At 39.9% G+C, this 22,690-nt stretch overlaps 1 protein-coding gene across 4 annotated transcripts in view; it reads right to left on the reverse strand.

The window, feature by feature from the left end:
* The window catches only part of MECOM (MDS1 and EVI1 complex locus), a 192,927-nt gene extending 172,904 nt beyond the window's left edge, over positions 1–20,023 (reverse strand). For all 4 annotated transcript variants that reach the window (XM_061371706.1, XM_061371704.1, XM_061371702.1 and 1 more), the window contains exon 1: positions 19,674–20,023. The gene's annotated coding sequence lies outside the window, so the exon portion shown is untranslated. The remainder of the gene's footprint in view (positions 1–19,673) is intronic.
* Positions 20,024–22,690: the final 2,667 nt, after the last annotated feature.

Raw genomic sequence — 22,690 nt, forward strand, 5'->3', positions numbered from 1 at the left:
AATGAAGCCCATTAATATCACACACAACAAACATACAGCAGATCCTAAATAAATTCAAGATTATTGTGAGGGTGAGACAGATCTGGTATATAAAACCCATCTTGAGAGCTGCAGACTAAAATTTAAGCCAAGCAGACATTTCTCAGTCCATTGGCTGTTTTGAGTTGCTGTTACTGGATGGAAGAGGAGAATCAGTGTATGTGGGAAAAAATGTTGCTTGAGTGGGAGAGAAAATCTTTTTTCTCTTTCAAAGATACACTAAAACTCAATCAGTCTATTAATCAAATAGATAAAACTGGCACTTCAGTCTCTGCCGCTAACAGAACTCTGTGCAGTAACAAAACCTTCTCAGCACACCAGGAGACTCTTAAAATTCAAGCACTCTCAAACTTAGCAGCACCCCTGAGAGCCACAAATTGAGAGAAATTAATTCTGTGCCTCTGCACCCCTCATTACCAGGAGAGCTGAAGTAGGTCAAATGCAAGTTAATCTCTTAAATTCCACTTTTGTACATGGATGTTAAAGCAGCCATTACTTTTGCACTAGCAAATGTCTCCAGGCTAAAGTGCAGAACTTTAATAAACCATAACAGGTCAGCATTGAATATAATTCCAGCTAAATGCCTGAAACTTATTTTTTACATTCTGAATGTCCTCTGAAATAACCACCCCATGCATTACTGTAACAAGCATGTCTGAAGAGTTTAAGCTGCACTTAAATGACTGTTTGCAGTAAACACTTGATCATTTTGGAATTTGTAGATGTGCATGAATGTTAGAACAACTTATTTTTTATCTCAAACATGAAACAACAATGCAAATAGAATAGGGTGTTAAAAATGCAGCTGAATTTATCAGCCCAGGAGAGATGCAAGCATTTTCAAGGAAACAAGCCTGCCCCTGCAGAATGAAGCAATAACCCCCTTACATAACAACACCTGTATCAACAGATGTCTAGCAAAATTTAAATGTTCTAGCCCTTATTTCAGCCCACATTATACAAGCGTGGATCAGGTGTGCTGTTATAAAGTGAGCAGACTCCTTTGAAATCTAGTCTGGTCTCTACTGACAAAACCCTCCAAAACTGTATTTTGATTCCTTCTACTGATACACCAGTCCTGAATGCCCAACTTTTAAATTTCTTTCCTATGGAATACAATCATGTGAAGGAAACATGAGCGGCTGGCAGTACCCCTGTTAAAACAAGCAGCAGCATTCTGCCTTGCTCAAGTCACAGTCTCAGCCTGTGTAAACCCACCCACAAGGTGTAAGAAGTGCCATGTTCAGCTTGGGTGATTACTCTAATACAATCATAGGTTGTGGGTAATATACCTCTGTCGTACCTCCCACACAACTCCTGCTAATTCCAGAGGGACTTGCATATAAGGGAGCAGCATGTTAGATTTCCCACAGCGGCTTCCCTTCTCCTGCTAATTCATCCATGGGTGACGTTCTTAAAGACAGTGGCAATTTCATGAAGAAGAATATATTCCTGTCCTAAAGATAGGAGATTTACATAAAAAACCCAGTAGGGTCACACAACTTTAGGTCAACACCACACCTTCATACAAGCTTGCCGTTACGCATTTCTCCCTGCTCCTAATGTACCTTCAGAAAACACACCATTTGTCAGAAATCTCAGCTAACTATCTCCATTTCCAGTGTCAACTTAAATTCAGTAGCCTTCTACAGTGTAGCACTTACAAGAATAACCACTAGAAAATGTCTTTTTTAAAGTTTTTGAAGAAACAAAACAAGTCCAATACTAACAACAACAAAAAATCCCCAACCATAAAATAAAAAAAATAAACTGAAAAAGAGGATTGTTATATGGCAACAAATAGAGGCGTTTTTTCAAAATATCGTTTAGATTACTGTAAAAACAAAATGCAAAAACTCTGCTTCTAAATGTACAAACTATGTGCATAGGTAGTCATATATTTATTGCTATGATCCTATGTTAGACAGTTGTGTTGATTCTTCCATATCTCACGAAGCAAGTAATAATAACAATTTTTGGAGGTAATAAAATCTCATGTGTCTCTTGTATTAATGCATTTCTATCACTAGCTCCTTAGACGCATTTGGAAACAATCAAGTTCTTATTTTAAGGAGCCTTAAGATAAGGTATCTGTGAGCTCTACACTTGGGGTAATTGATCACATTTGTTTCCTGTATGCAGGTTCGACTCCTCTTTCCCTTAAACTTGGCATGTTTCTCATTACCCTGTGCCTTGTTAGCCTAGTAGAAATGTTCTACTGTGGTGAGTGAAAACAGGACGATACTCTTACAAACCACATCTAATCAGGGATGGCAGCCCTTCTCCATCTATGGGAACTTTAGCACCCCTAATGCCTTTCTGCAGAGCCCTCCTAAGGATGAAGATATGTGCTGCTCTTCTGCCAATGGGTTAGCAGCACTTCTGGCCTACAAGCTGGAGTCCTACAAAGCAGATCTTCTTCAGGATGGAATCCCAAGCACCAAATAAAGATATGAAGTGTTTTGTTTCTGGTGATGGGAAAGTGTTAGCTCTTCAAGGTAGATTTAGGAAGCATCTTTTGCCTTATTTGCCAAATGGTACCATTTGTCTGCAAAGGGTTTTTTAATTTCAGAATACAACCACCTTGTTATTCACAGCATAAAAAAAAAAAAAGACAAACAAAAAACCCACAACAATAACAACAAAAAAACCCACACACACACAAAAAAATCCCAACAAAACCAAACATATAACTTCCTCCCAGCAAAAGAGAAAAAATACACTTTTTCATGGCCTGTCTTTACATTGGGTTTATAATGGTCCTGTTGGAGTAGCTCATAATCTGTTTATGTTAAAGGAAAGTCACATTTTTCACCAGCAGAGAATTTGTCCTCATTTATTTTGATTGAAAAACTGCTACTATGTTAAATTGTAAATGAACTGGCCCTGTTGCATGAAAAATACACAGTGCTCTACTTTTAATTTCCTTTTCTTTCTTCTTTGCACTCCTCCCCCCCCTTTCCTACCAACAGTCAGAGTAAGAAAACTTAAGCATTTACCAGAAAGACAGAGAAGCAACTCTACCTCTAAACTCAAACCAATGCTTATACATGAAGCAGCAGGGAGGATTTTAATCAGGCCTTGCAGGCCCAGAGAAATCACCTACGTACAACACAAAACTGCTGCAGGAAGAGAGGCTAGGAGGAGGCAGGCTTTAGGGGTATTTCATTTGACTTGCTACAGACTTGTTTCTTGTAATATCTCATTTAAATAGCCAAGGAGATTTTACCTACCGAGAAAATAGCCTGTAACAGGTTTTAAAACTCTTGCAGCTGGCCAGGTTTGGTATTCCAAGGTAAAAGTCTCTTACCACTAAGGCAGCTGTAATGCTTTCACTAAGTGATGTAGAATGTGTCTCTTACATTCAAAGACTAAATTCAAAGCTATTATTAGCAGCACTATGTTCACCTCACTGAAGTTAATATTCAGAATTGCTACCCCTGAAATATTTCAGTTTAGCAGACAGTAAATACTTCATTAGGCAGATGTTATACCCAGTGAAAAGACATTATTGAGTTTAACGGACAGTTAAAAAAAAATAATAATTACTAAGCAGGAAAGAAAATCCTGGACTTGTACTGAAAAAAAAAACCAACTCATCAAATAAGGAAACATTTTTGCATATTTCTAGTCTGAATTCCTCTTTTCTAAATACACTTTTCATGCTGCATTTATGCAGTTCACTGTAATCTACCTAATTTGTTCCCATGCTCTTTCTGGGCTGTCTTTCCTCTCTGACCATCTACAGAACTTCACACATTGTCAACCTATCATAGGTGAAAGCTTTTGAAGATCTACTACTTTTCTCCAAGCCTAATAAGGTCAGTGACCTTTCAAGCTCTACTATTTCCTTTTCTATCATTAGCCTGATACATGCATCAGCTACCTCTCAATTTTCTTTATCTCTTCAATGCCTCACTTCTTCCTTTGGACACTGTCTAATTAGGAACTTAATTTCCTCTTCCCTGATGGAGTTTTTGATAATAGAGAGATCCTATTCACCCCTGAATCGCAGAGCAGCACTATGATTTCCTGCCCAAGGGTGTCTTCAGGTATGTTAACTAATTTTCATGGTAGCAGCTCTGCCACAAAACAACAATAGACTGACAGCTTATCACTCCCGTAGGAAATACACCCACGGAGAGCAGTCCTGCCCACAGTCAAATCAGGTTCACTTTGGAAGGAAGTACAACTGCAGGCAGGGAAGCAACTAAGGATGAGGTTTTGATGCCCTGCAGAGTCCACTTTGCCTTGAAATCCTTTCTGCAGTCAGTACTGGATTCTCTGTAGAAAAGGCACCAGCTTTTGGGAGACCTTGTCACATCTCTGTTTCCCAAACACCCTGTGCTCCAGAAGAGGAGCTGCCTCTGCCCCAGGGCCTTGTGCCACAGCCATGCCCACTCCACTTTTCCTAGGCACAAGTGGATAAACACCTCAGTTACATGGGGGTAACAAGTGACCCAGTATTTTTTTCAGGACTGAGATTTTTAAAGTCTTTCCAAAAATTGCCTGATTTTTGCATGAGCAATTGCAGGCACGAGAAATGCATTCTGTGTGAAAAACCTTCAGGTTAATTTAAAACCAAACTGATGCCCAAATCAAGTTTCTGTTACCTTTTGCTACACCATTAAGGAAATTTATGATTTACTCAGTTTTCCTTAGGCCGTTTGCTGCATTTTTCTTTCCTCAGTCGCTGGCTGCTCTGCAAGAAGCTGTGCCCTTTGTCCCCAGTGAGGAGGTGTGCCAAGGCTGCTCTGCCATCTTTAAGGTGCTGAAAAATTTTTGGTAGGAGACTCAGAATTATACTTCACCAGTGGCCATCTCCATTGGCTTGCATAGCAAGCACTAGGAGCAGACTTGTGTTTGTTGCATCACTGGAGGTGCTGGTGTTATATATCAGGAAGAGATTTAGCAACAATCACATCTCTAAAGGAAATCTGGGCTCTGGCTGCTTAGTCCCTGATGGAAAAAGTGTCAGGGCTGCCCAAGGCTGCAGGACTGGCAGAGGCAAGGACACATCCCAGGGGAGATGCTCCCACACTCCCCATCCTGGGACAAAGGGACAAGAGACATTACCTGGAATCCCCAGCTCTTTCCCCAGCAGAAAGCATCACCTGCCACCTTTAGCACAGCTCCTCAATGCTGCAGGGAAGTGGATGCTGTGAGGTTTAGGCACTGTGGGGTTGGACTGGGACAGTCTGGGCTCCCTGCCCCACTTGCCTGAGGATTTTGTGGGCTCCTCAGTGCAGGGCAGACTCCCTTGCACCATGTACCCTGGTGCCCTGGCGAAAAGCTTGCTCAAGACCACTACCAGCACATGCAGAGAAGATTTGTTATCTAAATAAGGCATTTTTTTTGTTTTTGCTAATCTCTTGAAAGTCTCAAAAATTTAAAGATGAAGCTCCCCTGAACCCCTTCACCAACACCATGGCACCTGTTTCTCTCTTGCACACCTGTATTTCAAAATGACCACGTTCCTATTTAGATTTTTGTGATCTACAAAGTTTCTTATTAATCTTTTGCCACTGAACTAAAGCATTCCCTTCCCCAAACAGCATTAAAATAGAAGCTTTTAGACTGAGTGGTGCATTAGAGATCTTGTGTTCTCCAATACGCCTGTTTGCAAGTTTTCCCTTCCTTTCTTAAGCTGGGGTTTGAGATTTCAGTTATTCTGCAAACAAGACTCAAGTGAGACACAATTAGACTCCCCTGGAGACTGACCCCTTATAGTGCCCACCTGTAGCCAGATCCAGATAGCATCCCAGTGCAATGAATTAGCACTCTAAGCTGATTAGAGCAGCTCTGCACAACTCTATTTTATTGACACAATGAAGAGAGGACAGAAAAGGGGCTGAAATGAGAAAATCATTTCCATGCTGACTGAATTAAAAGAACAAAAGAGCTCCTTGCAGTTGCAGCATTCAATTTGTCAGAAAAAAAGGAAGCCACTTAATGGATCACAATAGATCTGAGCAGACAGATGAAATTTAAAACTTCAGCATGAGCACGATTACCAGCTAAACATATTCTCAATCATTTCCTCCATATGCTTAATTTAGTTGGATTGTTTACTTCAGGGGGTGTTGCAAAAATACTGTGAGAGATGTCATCTCTTAAGCGTCTTTGCATCCCATTTTTCCAAATCAGGGAAGGTTGTTGCATTGTCTGGAAATACACTTTGTTATAACACAAATTGCACTAAATTGTGGCTGGCTATGTTTCCCTTTTCCTCCTGCTTCCAGGAGTAAATTAATATTTGCAGTATATAGAAACAAATAATGCAAGATCATCTTATTCAAAAGGAGACCTAAATTGATTATAAATCACATGCATTATTCTGCTCTGCTTTGAAAAGAATGAACATACCGCAACTCATATTCTAGCAAAATGTATTAGTTTGTGCCACTATAAACAGCCTTCTTGTTAAATTTAGGCTTAAGCTAACAGTAATAAGACAAGAATACAGACTATTAAGGGGTTCCTGTGAATGATTATATATATTACTCACAAAACAGACATGCAATTTACTTTAGCATTTTCAAATCAAAATCTACTTGCCTGAATAAGGAAGTATACCTTCAAAATAAAACTGTGAAATAAATTGAAAACATCAGTATTTTAGCTCCCTGTCTTCTAATTATGTAAAATTTGAACCTGACACAGTCCTAATTCTAAAGTGAAAATGGGTTGCATGTGTAAAAATCCTAGAGTTTCAAGGTATATATTTATATTTTCTAAATAACGAAGTATTAAAACAAAAGACTGGGCACAGTGCTAGGATTGTGTTGGCATATAAATAGAATCACTTCCCTGCAGATTTCTTGATAGTTAAATATTTAAGATTATGCAGAATGGGGCCCTTCTTTTTCTACTCAAAATTTAAGAAGCTTATATCTTGTTACAACATTTACAAAACAAATCTCTCTTGCAGACCCCAAATTAAAAACAAAAGTCATTTTCTAGCCTCTTTATGACTTCAGAGCATCTGAATTCAGATCATTTGCATCGATTTGCCCTGACATATATCTGTGTTTTCCTAGAATGCTTTAATCTGTTCACTTTACATCCTTTTTGCCATTCAGTTTGCAATTTTACCAGCTCATTTGCATCTATTCCTTAGGTTAAAAAAAAACAAACAAACCAAACAAACAAAAGAACCCAAACCTAACAGAAAACAAAACACACCCCCTCCCAAAACCAAAACAAAAAAACATCAGGGAAGGAATTGTAAATGCTTATGAAATTCATGTTCTGAAGCTGATACTCCAGTAAAGAGAAAGCCAAGCTGAGCACTGGTAGGATCCACTTCTGCTGACTGCTATTACTGATTTGACTAAGCATTTCACAGGGGTAAATACCCAAATCATTCAAGGAATAACTGACGTAGTATGACATGTGGTTAACAGCCTTACCATGCTTGAGCTTTGCTTTCAGAAGTTTTACTGATGCCAATCTAACCTTCCAGATATTTCAGATGATAATTTTCCCCTACTCTTAAAAAAACTTTACAGCCACATCTGAACTATTCAAAGGATTCCCAACTGGAAAGGTTTCTGTGACCATTCCCTGCCTCCCCCACCCCCTTTTTATTCCCTGATTGATTGAGCTAAGAGTTTTTTATATATATCTAAATATATATATATATACATATATATATAAACTGCGTATAAAGCTTTGGGATATTTTAGCAAACTCAACGTAGTGTAACTTTGCTGACAGCTTGTCACATTTCACTTGACTGTCTGTCTGGGATCCTGCGATAACATCTGCATTCACTCAGGGCAAGAGCTTACCCTAAGACAAAAAAGTGGGTCCTGCCACATAATGCTCCATCATTCTGTCAGTTCTGACATGGCATCTGAATTTTTTTGAATCACTAAACACTTTTGGGACTCTGGTCCTTATTATCTTTCCTTAGTTTCTATACTCACGCAGCAATGCTGAAAAATGTAAAATGTGCAAACAAGGTAGTGGACAGCCCAGGCTTTTTGTCGTCTAATCCTCAGCCCCTCATTCATGCTCACTGTTAATCTCTTAAGACATTATAAAACTGTTAGACAAAGAAATGTGAATACCTCTGCTTCTCAACAGAATGGGAGGAAACCAAGGAAAATCTGGATCATGCTAAGCTTTTCTTTTCACCACAAAAATGGTAACTTAAACCTGTTGCATCAAATTATTTATAATTCCCAGCACTAAGGGTTTGGGTTTTTTTCCTTCTTCTTCAGCATTACAGAGCAAGCCTGGCAATATCACAGGAGGAGGAACGCTACTGGCAAATTTTCCAAAAACATCAAATGAGTTTGTCATGTATAAAAAAAAAAATATATATATACAACGCCCATCACAACATGGGCAAATTGGATTTTAATCTCTCTGCTGTTTCATGTTCAGCATGGCACACAGCTCATCATCCTGTCAGGTCTGCTGGAGCCCACTGTAGGAAATCTCTTCATTGTGGAAGAACCAAGGGCTCAGTGGCACGGGGTTTGATGGGGAAAGCTTGGGCGTAAACCTGGATGGGGTATGGCACGGGTGCTGCAGGCTGGCTGAAGACTTCCAGCCTGGATGGGATGAGGGCCCCATTTCACATTAATCCAGCTCTGTTTGTAGCCATCTGCTATTTCAGGTCATCATTTCACTCCTCCTGACTCCCACTGCTGCAGGGGCATTAGCATGGGGACAAAAGCTGCCCAAGCACCTATTCTAATCCCATTCAAACTCAAACCACTAAAAATCACACCATAAATGATACTGTTGCAGTCAGCTAAATTTTATTCAGGAATGCTGGGGCTGAAAACCAGAATTTTCATCTTCTACTTATGCATTGTTGTCATGGGTGGTGAGAGCAGATAGTCAATTCTGAAAAATGCTCCAGAAGCAAAAAAGTATTTGAATGCAAATGCCAAACAAGTCACACTTACCAAGCTTAATTCCCTACCCTGTGGCTTTCTTCACAGACACAGCGGCTTCTGTTAGTTGGAATATTCAAATAATTATTTAAACTATTGTGAAAACAGGGCATCATTATTTATGACTAAACAGAATCACATTTTATTCATCTTTGCTTTCATCAGTGGTAGCGAACAGGTTTTGAGAACAGTACCTAAGATCCTGCCATTTTCATAATGTTAGCCATCAAATTCAGGAGATTATTTGATTAAAAAAACCCCAACTTTTGAAAGGAATTAGCAGGGCCCCTTACTTGTAGGGGTTGAGCTGCTTTGCCAAGGGTGAAAGTGGTCATACTTCAAGCACAGTAGAGTTTTTGGGAAGACTGTGTCCCCAAAAGCACTGAAGCACCGAGCCTAGATGGACCGATGGACACTCAAATGTTGACATGAGGAGAGCTAAGATAGGAAAAGACGCAGCAGAAGACTAAAATTTATGCAAGCACTTAAAGACAATCAGGTTAGCAAACTGTGTACACAATGAATGCCAGAGGCAAAGGTGACCATCATGGCAGTGACCTACTGAAAAATGAAGTGAGGAAGATGAGGGCTAGATATAAGGGCCAGAAATGGACGGGACTTGCAAACAATTTAGAAGAGGCTGTACAGAAGGAAATTACAAGGTTTTTCACAAGGCTGAACAAGGATCCCAGCTGACAACAAGATTCTGGGACCACGTGGAGGACAGTAGAAATGGATATGGGAGGCGGAAGAAAATAGTGACAAGGGAAGAAAAGAGAAGTGAACTGCCTGGGGTCAGCTGGTCAAGGGAAACGCTTTTGAGGCCATGAATCTTCAAACATATTAGAAAAAAAGGCCTCTTTGTATAGTCTTACCTGGGGGAAATGGTAAAATATTGTCCTCTGGGCAAAAAAGAAGGCATATTTCAAAGGTCACAGCAATGCACTGCAACACGCCCATGCTCTCCCTGGGCATCAGCACCATCTTTCTCTTCAGACACAGAGGGTTTGGTAGGATAATTTCTGGGTTTAGCATTAAAGGAAGACAGAAGAACTGTCTTCTCTCTTCCTTGTTAACTGATTATTTGGGTGCCTAGACATTGTAGTATTCCCAATAGGTTGATGCCAAGTTAAACCTAGTAAGAAAAATTACTTGTTCCATGTTCACATGCAAATTTTAGCTTCTGCAGAGGTTATCACTATTTGAATTTGTCTTTAAAGAATATTTTCTGTGAATGCAGTAATGCTGAAGCTTTCCCATACCTAAACTTTCATTTTTCTATCCAGGAGATTTACATTTTTGCACAAAATCAGCATTATTGACATGGCTTTGCAATAGCTTCTGCTGTAAGCAACAGAAATACTATGACCACAAATTTCTTAGAAAATATGAATATTCATATTTAATTTTTTAATGTAATACCCATACAGCCATAGCTACACTTTCTGAAATCCATTTTACCACTTGAAGCCATTTTAAGAAGATAGGAGGGCACTGAATGCTACCCTCAGAAATCCTGAACAGCTACGCACCAGGTCTCAAATACAGTACATAAAAAGCCTGCTCCATGCATGTTGCCAATACACTTCATCAAGTTAAGACTAAAAACAACACTTTGGGAAACCCGCTATACACAAGAGCCCCTTTATAGGGGGGCCATGGGCTTCACCTGATGAAATGTTATGCCTTTTGTGGGATCTTTTACATCTTTCCATGCTAAATGTTAAAACTGTATTTTAAAAGGAAGGTCTACTTAACATTTGTATTTTTTTCCAAATTAATGCTGATTGTATGTGCCAAATTTAACATGACCACAGAATATCGGGCTGGATTATGACAACCTATGTCCTCCCTCCTGCGTGTGCCACTGCCATTCAGCCAGGAAACATGAGGCCTGTCAGGTCAGTAAAATGCTGTAGTAATGCTCTCTGGGGTGGAAATATCCCCTTCAGCCAATTATTGTTTTCTATTCTCTACTTCCAAATAAGTATATTTTTTTACCATTCTGACAAGCACATCCCAGTCTGTAGGCTTTGGCAAGCAGGAGTTGGGGTTCTTGTTTTGTTTTTAAAGTTCAGTAATGTCTTTATTAAACCAAATGCCCAGATTTCAATGGTAGTGGTTTAAATGCCAAATCTCAGTGCTATATCCTCTAAAAAGTACATGTGTTCACTTGGGTTAATAATTTTGCCATACACTAGCTCCTGTCTTCATTAGCTTCTGTTTAATGATAACCATCTCCTCCTGCCCACATGTATACTCCTCTCTCCACTGCTTGTTGAGCCATCAAGACACACCTTTGTTTCATTTAGTATGCAATTTTCACCTCTGACCCAAGAAACTAGTCTTAGGCTTCCTGAACTTTATTGCCTGTTAATAGACTGCTGGCTTTCTTTTCAGCAGTCATACAAATGGTGGAAAGACGTTTAATTGAAAAGAAGGACAAAGCTAGAGCCTGAAAAGCAAAGTCAGTAGGGTTAAAAAAAAATAAATAAATAAATAAATAAATAAATCCAAAATGAAAAACAACAACAGAAATAATGTCTGAGGAGCTTTGGAAGCTTTGGATATTCTTTACAAGTTTGTGTCTCTTTAGACAAATAATGAAGACATCATTGATTTAATTATCTTCACAGGGAACAATGGTATAATACTCTGAATGGTGTTAAATGATTGATCTGGTAATTCATCTTCTGCTAACAGCTATCTATGCATTTTGTTTCTTTCCAGTCCTCAGACCGATGACATTAGCAGCAATGTCACAGAGCAGTCCTGGGCTTTCATAAAACACCCACAGATGCTTTTTCCTGCCAGTATTTAGGGACACATGGTTATAATTTTGTCTGTTATTTCTTTGTCATAGATTACTTTTAGCTACATCTGTTCAATTAAAATAAAAAAATAAAAATAAAAGCCACAGCTAGAGCCCATCAGCTTTATACCCAAAGTAGCCCTTTAATGAAATAGGGAGATTTAATTTTGTAAGTGTTCTGACGAGTGAGAGACACCTTTCTGTTTTTTCAGAACTTCTGTGTTTGGTGGATAGTTAGGAAAGGACATTATTACAGCATAAGGATATTATTGTACACAGAAAGGCATTATTAAATGTGATTTATTATTCTATGTTAGGAAACTTATAGGAAAAGTCTGATAATATATTAAACTTGTTTATTATGGACTTCATATAATTTTTGAATAATGCAGCTTTTTCTTTTGACAAGAGCAATAAACTCTGCTGGTATAGACATACGTTGATTATCCCAAGTCAACTGTGTTGCTTAAAGAAACATGCCCAAATAATCAGCTTTTGACAGCTGCATCTCTTGTTATTTACAATAGCCATCACAGTAATAACTCACCATTTCTATATTAATAAGGCAGTGAAATTTATTATGATGGTATTGAAAAGTTATTAAGTACTGCATCCCAAGTGACAAAGTACCGCAGCACTGTCACTATCCAAAAGCAGTTGCCCATCCATCACAAAGCTTTCCAGATGGTCCTGCATCTTTATCGCTCCCAGGTTGGTGACATCACCTGTTCACCCACTCAAAATTGATGATGAAAGCAAACAGATCTATCTTACTTACATTTACCAAATCAATTTAATTTTACAGGCCATGGCTTAGTGACATATTGACTGTTTTCCTTAATGGCATCTCCTGTACTTAATGCAAAGAACTCATCTTTGAATCCTGGCTTGCATAATGTGGCATTTCATAATGATTTTTTATAACATATTTATTTAATGGGAAGAATTATGATTGATTGTCAGTTCTACCAGATGCAGTTATTATTCTCTTCAGTTCTATCTTTTTGGTTTTTCTTTCTGATGTTATCTTTCTTAATGGCTAAATTCAATTTACAGGTTTTGTCTTCTAAAGGGTCAACTGACACATCTCAATTATTTTTCTTCACCTTTTGAAAATCTATAAATCTACGCCAGTGTCAGCTTTTCACTCAGATTTTTTAGTGCTTGGACAAAGTGCTACTGGACTCGAGTGAAATCTACCTGGGCAAATAACAATCACCTCACATTTTGAAGAAGAATACAAATTCCTGAAACATCCCCCAAGTTCTGCTCTGAAGAAGGTATAAAATTTCCTTTTTCTCTTCTAAGTCCATTTGACCCTTATGGTTTCACTCTGCTTCCCTCAGGAGTTAACGCTCCTTCTGATTAAATTAAAACCTCAATGGCTTTGTGGGGAATACACACACAGACCTACAGAGAGGTTCTGCGGCTTTAGAACCATACCATTAAATGGACAATTTCCTGCTCCCAAGGTCAAGGACATAGTGGAGCATCCATTGTGGGTGGAGAAATAGTCAATTCTACACAAACCAGTTCAGGTTTAATTGAGACAACGGTTTATGTGAGATTTCACAGCTATGCCATGCCAGCACCCACTCAGCCTCCTGCAAAACCTCTTCCTGATGCTGCTGCCACAGTGACTTTGGGTTGGTTCCATGACTTCGCAGCCCCTTGAACATCAGTCTTGGTGCCACAACTGGCTCAGGACAGGGGGTGAGTGACACTTCTCTTCTGGCAGCTGCTACAGCCTCTCACTACTTTGTGCAATATTTTGCACAAGTATTTGAATATTTTCTGAGAAGAGCTCCATTAGAGAAGGGAGGGGAGCTTGGTAGATCTTGCTCGTGCTCCCCTTCCAGTAAGAAGCAGCTTTGCCTGAGCAAGGGAAGGTTGTTGGCTTTGTCAAAAAAAAAAAAAAAGAACCCAGAGTATGACATCCCACCAACCTCCCACTGTGCTTAACCAAGTTAACTATCAGTGGAGGTAAGGAACAGTAGAAAAAGACAACAGCAGACTACTCTGTTTTGTCCCTGTGTCCTAACTCTCTTCCATCCCCATAAAACACCTCAAAAGACCAACAGCTCCTCTTTGCTGTCAATACATTTAATTCAAACTGAATGACAAGTCCACCTGCTCATATCTTGCTATTCACAGACCTATTGTTTGCTCATTTGTAATTATAAACTATGTCCTCTGAGCAGGGAGAAAGCTGGTGTTAATGCCCAGGTAGCTGATTGGGGTATATAACTGGCATCACCTCTCAGAGTGACGCTTTGCTTACAAAGCATCTGTCTACCTTGTTACAGGACTCCTATTACTGCAGTAGCACCTGACAGTCAAAGCCTCACCACAAGACACAGATGCAAACAACAGAATTCAGACTGGTAACATTAGCAGCACTGTAAGTAATGTCTTTTTTGTACACAACTTTCGAGGAGCTCTCTTAAGCACCGTCATGCATACTCACCCGAGGCAAGATGTATGGTATGAACTCCATCCTATGTGGCACTGAACACTATGTCCCTTACAGAGAGCTTAATACAGCAGCTAAGCACATGCTTAACTCAAACACCTGGATAATCCTGTTGATGATAAGCCCATGCCTAAGTGCTTTATTGGATCTCAGCCAGAGTACTCTATGACTTGGAGAGCTGATCTCCAAATGGGATAAAACATCACCTATGTATTAAAGAAAAGGTAAGGATGTCACCCCCACCTGCAGCTGCCAGAAGTCTATGGTCTGTTGATCTGAGGGAGAACACGCTATCTGCAAACCCACATTGGTGTTGAATTGATCAAAAAGCATCCCCACCCTCCACTATAAAACAAATAATTCCTTTTTAATTCCAAACACAGAATAACCCATATTCTTATTCCTATGTCTGCAAAGGTTCCTGGAGTCCCTATAGTGCTGAAATCCATACACAAAGAGAAAGCATAGACAAGGGATCTACATTACACTTCCCAACTTTCCAACCAGCTGGTGGAGTATGGAGTAACTTTGCATGTTAATGCTCTTAAAAATAATTAAAGGAAAGGTCAAGATCTGGTCTGTAAAAGCCAGTGTAGTGTGAGTGTCAAAACAACAGCAGAAATTTGAGGGGGTGGGAGGTACTCAACTCTAGGACAAACTGCAAATCCCAAAGAAAAATATTCAGAAGTGATAAAGATTTTGTTCGTTTTATTCTTCCTTTTGAAAATGACAATCTACTGCTCTCTCCCAGAGTGATTTCACTGACTACAGCGAATTATTTCCTTCAGCATTGTTGCAGTTTATTACAAAATAGCTTAATTTCTGTTTCAAGATGTATGAATCCCATCTATACTTAGAAAATAATTGGCTGTTAAGTACCATTGATTACACTGGAAGTTTTTGGATGCTAAGAGCATGAAAACCAAGCTATCAGTTTAGGTGTTAAAACCCAAATTTGGGAGCATATACATTAGATTCCAGCTCTAAAACCCTATAATTTTACATTTTGTAACATATTAATTTTCATAAACATAAATGTACACTTAGAACCCAGAATAAATTTTAGTTTAAAAAATTCCAAAAGATAACCAAAAACTGCATAAATGAAACTCAAAGTTGCAACTATTCAGTGTCTATAAACTAGTGGGAAGCCTGTACTCCAGAAAAATTTTTAGGAAGCTGTGCAGCTTTCCCCAATGACTCACATCAAGAATGTTACAGAAGTAAAAAAATAACCTTTTAATTTCTACTTAGAAGCAATAGCATCAGCTCAAGCATACTCTACCAAAACTGAGATGTTTTTCGACCTCACTGTCATGACAGGAAAATATACTCTGCTCCATAAACAGATTTTATGCTGCTTTATAAAGCTCTAAAATATCTTTTTTACTTCTGCGACAAGTTTGATTTATTAGAGCTTATTGCTCCTATTTTTGCCTTCCTAGTAAAGAAATAAAAGTTTAGCATAAAAAGAGCTGTGAAGAAATTGTCCCCCTGAATAAGACTTTGAGTTTGTTATAACAGCAAGAGGCCTGAATTTGAGTATTTGACATACTCCGGAAGATGCTGGTCGAAGATAGGTACATGGGCTTTGGTGACCTATTGAAAGGCTTTCTTTGAAATACTCTCCCAGTTGTTTTTCATAGCAGGGCATGAACCACAATGAAATCACTAAATTTGTGTTCCCTTGCTTTTGTTTGAAAAAAAATTACTGCCATCCCTTAAAAGCTTGTTTTCTTTGTTGATTAAGCAGCAGTCAATTTTCCTTTTTCAAACAACCACTGAGCAACAGCCTCCCGACCCCCTTGGATATTCAGGCTGCCGGCAAATACTAAAACCTCAGTGATAAACTGCAAAAAAGCTCGACCTTTCCCCTTGTCCAGTGACCCCCTGTTCGATTCGTACTTTAGCTAACCAATACCTGATTAGATAATGTTCGGCTCTAGAGTCACAAAATGAGATAAAATTCAAATTTACAGCTTTTCACTTAAATTGGTCTACAGCACTCTAATCGTGACCCAAGCACAACTGTATCACAACAAATTCTCTTTGTCCCACAGAGTGTTTTATGGCTGAAGTATATAAATGGATATAATAGACATTGTTTTCTTAAGTCTTGCTCTGACAAAACTCTGTGTCGATGCCATAGAGAGTCTTGCTATAAGGGAACATAGGAACAGGCCACATGAAATTCCTCAACCTCCTGCAGCAAATTTTTCTTTATCATCAACTGCCTGGCTGCAAAACTTACCAGCAGCAGTTCCTCCAGCTTCCACTTCTCTCCCAACCACAACAGGCTAATCCTGTATCAACTCAGATGTCAGTCACAACAACTGGAAGTCAGAAGTATCCCACAGCTTGAAATACCCAAAACTATGACAATCTTTTGCAAGGGAATAAGAATGCCTTTTCCATTCAAGTTTGTGTGTAAACTCTTCCCTTCAATGTAGGGTTTTAGTTTGAAGTTTTCTAGTTTAAGACTCTAGGCTACCTAGAACAACCCTAAACTGGAATAAAGGAGCAAATCTTTCACAGCAAAGTCAGTAACATAGGCAGCATGAGAAAACGGCTGAGGAAGAGGCTCAGCTTTACTTCCAAAAATATTTTAATGTTTATACTATTTTCTTGAAAATACATTTTTCCTTCATCCTCTTTGAAAATTAAACACCATTGTACATGCAGTATTTCACCTTAAACTCAGAAAAATGCAGATAAATTTGAAAGACTGATTTTTTTCAACAACTTAGTCATCTTCTCTGGAGCCACAGGGGAGTCTATTTGAGAAAATTATGTAAGCACACAAGCATTAGCAATGTTGCGACCCCGTTATGTATTTCTCAGAGCAATGCATGTGTGAGGTGAAGAAGTAAGTAAGCCAGGACACAGCAAAATGCTTTCTTTGGCCTGTGGGATTGGTGAGCAGTGTGAGCAGGTTGAGACATCCCACCTTTTGAAGCCACCAGACATGGCTGGCCTCTATCAAGCCATGAAGTATTCCAGGAATTACACATAATCAAACATAAGAGAATATTGTGACCTTATCTACGTCAGTGCAATTCACTCAGCAAGCAAGTATCAATGTGGAAAGACTTTAAAACCTCTCTGTCTACTTAAATCCATGGTCAGTAACATACAGAACCTTTAATTTTATCCTTCCTACATTTCAAATATAAGAATGAAATTTCACTGTTATATCAGCAGACTGAATTCCTCATTTGTTAAATGACTTATCGGCACCCAGCAGGACAAATGCCCTGTTTCCCACAGGCGCCCATTCAGGCAGAAAATCTGACAACAGAAAAGCTTGAATTCCCATTACTGTACTTAAACTTCAATAAATGATACCTTTCCCTTTCCATCCCACACTTTCTTTGACATTGCCTGAACCCACATAGTAGTAACAGCTTCTTTTTCCCTTTTTAATCCCAAGGCACAAGTCAAAGGAAGTGGTAGTTTCCACAGGAGTGTGGTGATGAGCATGTGGGTGGGCACTGATAAGATCTTCTCCAGCACTACTAGGTGTTCCCCACATCTGTCCTTTAGCCCTAACCTTCATTACGTGCCATTTTACTCATTGTGTAAACTCTGGTAACCAGCATTTCTCTGTCTCCCTTCAATTACAATATATGTACTTAACCCACTTGTTTGAAAAATACCGTTTCAAGGTCCCCTGGACACTGCAGAGTACTTCTAGATGAGTGGCCAAACCGCAGAGGGACTTGCCTGTTGATTTTGTATGATTTTGCTCCAATACTTTTCAGTAGCATCTCCACAGCTATCCCAAATACATAACACTCTTCAGATGGCACAAATCCTGCAGCTTGAAAGGGATTTTATCTACCAGCTGGGCTTCCAGCACTATCAAGACATGTATTTCTTGTCTGCATTCTGTAGACCCTCAAATCCTAAGTATTTTAAGTAGGAAAACTACTCTCTAATATCGCAGCATATTATCAAGATCTAAGGGTGTGAAAATCAGGATGAGTTTCCCTCAGATTTACAAGGTTTATCCTGCATTACACCAGCTGAGGATCCAGTCTAAAATACCTTAATTTTGGAATATGCTAAACCTGCACATACAGCCATGTCTCAGCAGTTTTGCTCCAATTTCTGTTATCGATATCTGAGCTTAATTGTGGTCAGGTTAAAGGTCAGATTTTATGGTTTCCTGGTGCCTTTTTCAAATAATACAGATTTCTCACCAGCACCTATATTGCATCAGGGTCTGTTAACGATAGAGTGCTGCCAGCTCTATAATTTCTTCTGACACTATTCTGTCATATCGTCACAGGTCTCCAGAGTTTAAACAGCTGGATGGAAAGTTTAGAATGAACTCACCTTGTATTTATGAACAGTTAAGAGCAAATAAAACCTCTATTTTCCACCATATCTGAAAGGCTCTGCTCTACAGTGAAACTCCATTTTTCCTGGGAAAATGAACCTCCCATCTCTCCAGAGGTCAGCAGTGCCCCTGGAGAGCTGTGCAAACTCTCCACTTCTCTGCTTATCAGAAACCAAAGGAAACATGCAGATGGAAAGCTGAGATTGCACTCTGTTTCTACAGAACATTGTTAAAACTATGAATAAACCCACGCAAGAGCATTTGTTATACCGTAACACAACTGGCAACCTGCACCACTTGGGGTCTAAAGCCCTTACCATGGACCTGCAGCTCAGCCAGCTCCCCAGTGAAACCACAACAAGGAAAACACGTTATCCCCGACGACAGGAAAAGCAAGAGACAACTGCTGTAGTCACCAAAGTAGTCCTTGACTCCTTCAGGAAAAGCAAGATTTCTCAGAGTACCTGACAAAGTGACATGAGCCACATCATCCCCATATATGCAGGGTTTGACATCAGCATCCAAACATACTTCAAATGAACAGCAAAATTCCCATTAAGTTAAACGGAAGAGGATCAAATCCCCAGCTTTCAAAGTTCCCAAGTAGTACAAGGTTCTGCAATAGTGAATTTAGCTGCACAGCACTATATTTTAGGGCTACTCCAAACACTGTTGACAGAAAGTGGTGATTAAACAACCCTGAAAGCAGCATCCAGTTTCTTTTCAAACAGATAGTGCAGTGTCATTCACAAATCCCTCACTCACAGACATACTGCGGGACTGTTCAAGAGCAGACTAAAAATGGTACAGAAACGTTCCAACAACACAACTTATTCTTCTTTTTTTCACAAAAGAGGCATTACCTGCCAATATGCAGACACATTTCATGCATGAAGAGCAACAATAATTCCTGCCTTTTTTTCTTAATTTACACTTGTTTCCACCCAGAAAGATGTGAAAGGCCAACAAGCAGTCTTCATGCATACAAATATTCCCCTACTGCTTCAGGATAGGACTCAAATTCTGCAAATAGTCCTGTGTTTATAGACACGCAAGAGAGTTCAACAGACCAAAAGAATGTACACAGTATCTTACCTCCCAACCGTAACTGGGATCTTTAAGGTGTGGTCGCTGCTCTCCTACAAAAGGGCCAAATTTTTCCCCTGCTTCAATCTTCCTTTTAGTCCATATCCCTAATCCTGCTCCAGGGATGTTGGATTCTCGGAGCTCAAACTCTGACGGAATGGGAATATCATCAGGAATATATATCGGAGCCTTGTAAGGAGAGCTCTCCTTTGGCGTGAAAGCTTCACTGGAGGTCGCTGGAGAAGATGGCTCTTGAATGCTGACAGATGTTGGACACTGGACATTTGGAGCCTCTCCATCAGCTTCTGGCACTTCCTCCAAAGGAAGTTCAGGAAAGCTTTCATACAAACATTCATCACCTGTAAAATAAAGCCAAACAGTAGGATTTGAAATATCCTGACAGATTTTGCATATGAAACCCTTTCAGCCTGCACATAAAATGAGGAAGACAGTTTGGAAGACAGGCAGCACCTTCATCAATCACTGGTCCTATAGCAGAGCCTCACCCTGGAAGGAGCTGAGCCTTTTCCCTATTGTAGGCCTGGGGGTACACAGTGCTTCTCAATATTCCTTACATCAAAAGTGGTTTACATCACTGAACGCAAGCAAGGGAATTACATACAGATGTACATGCAGGCACACCCTATTGTCCAATCTGGTCCGGATATAGCGCTTTGCATTGCATACTCTTTGAAATTACAACTGAAAGCCTGCATTATACGTTACAACTGAAACCTAAGTGAAGTGAAAAGCAGGAAAGCTTTACTGGTCTTTCAGAGAGACAGACTGAACCTAAAATAGGCAAAATTAAGTTTGATGGTCTCCAATTAGTCTTTAGAGGAAAGGATCCAGTCTACCACACAACTCTTGGCAAGAACTTCAGCTGATGTAAATCAGCGTCTTACCATTGACCTCCAAGAAATGCAATGGTCTAAAATAAGTTCAGGATCCAAACAGCACCTTATAGAGAACATGAACATTCTCCTCTTACAGCTGCAAAAAAAAACCTGGGACAGATCCAAAACACATTAGAAAAAACTTCACCTCTGGGGCATAGCAAGAAAAAAAAATGGCAAAAACAAGACAAAACATCACTAGTTTTGACAGCTCAAAATGTAAGACTGATTGTAAATTCCTTTTAGTCAAAAAAAGGCCAAGTGACTTCAGCAGGGGCTTTAACTGCACCAGCAATACAGCACTCAACTCAAAAATACATGCAAAAGGAGCAAAAAGACAAACTAACCAAATGTCTTCTTGATTATTTACATTTAACTTTATTAATGTTACTGTACTTTTCCTACACATCAGAATTCATTTCACTTAATTCTAACCTAACAAGAGGCAAGAATACTCTTCTCCAAGGAATTCAGTTGAGAGATTGAATATTTAAGATCTGCTCATGAGGATATTTGCATAATACAGTTGGCCCAGAAATCCAAGTGTTACGCTGGGCTTGGCATTCAGAATTACTCCGTTTCGGTGAAGAAATAGGAAACTTTAAAGTGTTCTTTCAAATTTTTGCTCATGTAAGAAACTATCCATGGTAGATTAGCACTGTATGCCTTTTCCACTGGAAAGTGGTCATAGCCCGTTGTCTCTCACATCTTTGTTACATATTATCTCACATTTTTATATCTGTGCTTTCATGCTTCTAGTACTAAGACAAATACTGGGACATAACAAATCATTTGAATAGATTGCTCCCACCACATGACTGGCAAACTGGATTCTTCATCTGTGAGCAATTTATTCACAGCCATGAACTGTTTTTCTTTCTTTTATGTGGCACTGGCTATGACCTCATACATGTCACAAAAAAGTTCAGCTACCCATTCGCTTGGCCTGTGGTTTGGCAGACTCCCCCTGCACTTAACAACTGAACCTAATATTGATGAATTTGTCACTTTTCTAATACCTGACACTGAGTAGCAGAGTATCTTGACCGGCTCTACCATTTAGCTGAGAGAGACACACAGAGGGATTTTCCAGTGGTTGTGCTTCAGAAATTCTGCCTGTCACAGCTCAGTGGTGCTGATTTTGGCAAAAGTGCTGAAGGGTTCATGAAATCACCAGTGCAGAGAGCTTGCTCTGTGCCTAGCACCTATGAGCCCATGTCTGTACTTTCTTGGCCACAGCAAAACTCAGCCTAGACTGCAAGGGACAGAAAATACATGGCAAGGGTAGAGACACAGCTCCACCTGGATGCCACCATTCACTTTGCCCTGCACTGAGACAATCTCTGTTACATTGTGGCATTGCTGCTGCCCCAAACACGGCTCTGCTCCAGTGTGGTGAAGCGAGTGAGAGAGGTTGGTCTGCGCATCCCCAAAACCCCACTGCACTCCCTGACTTTACAGGCCAGCAATGCTGCTTCCACCCAGGGCAAGCTTGCTCCCATTCAGATGTCTTCCCCCAACTGTTTAGATTGCAGTCCTGCCTAAAAGACTTCAGCTGGCTCTGAAACAGGAGATGGGAAAAAAAAGAAAAACCCAAAATCACAACCTGTGTATATACATGGGGTGCAGGAAGAGAAATGACACAAGGAAAGTGATCTGGATGATGATAAGCACATGGCTCACTGAAGAGGGAGCTTAAAAACTTCAGCATCTCAATCCTACTGATTTTCCATGACAGCTGGGTGCCTGACACTCAAACTCCTTAAAAAGCTCATCTCACAGTCACTGCTGTTGTCCCTGTTCCACCAAGCAGTGCCCCATAAAACCAAGGCTCTCCCTGTGTCCCACAGCTATGCTCAGCTCTCCACTAAACGCTGAAGCAGCTCACCCAATTGTTTAAGTCAACATAAGCAACGACCTGCTCCTTGTTTTTCCCGGAAGGGCTACCTTCGTCAGCCCCACTTGCCAGCAGTGCCTGCCCACAAGCCAGCACAAGCTGAGCCTTAAACATTAAAGCGAGCATAGCATTACAGATGTTTCTTCTCCCCGAGGGACAGTCCAGTTCAATTTCCCTCTCGCAGACTCAAAGGCCTTGGTTATACTTATCTCAGTCATCCTGGCTACACTCGA

Source organism: Neopsephotus bourkii, unplaced genomic scaffold (assembly GCF_033783945.1).
Source record: "Neopsephotus bourkii isolate Nb327-2 ecotype Australia unplaced genomic scaffold, CSIRO-AGI_Nbou_v1 NB_1574, whole genome shotgun sequence".
Classification (NCBI taxonomy): Eukaryota; Metazoa; Chordata; class Aves; order Psittaciformes; family Psittacidae; genus Neopsephotus; species Neopsephotus bourkii.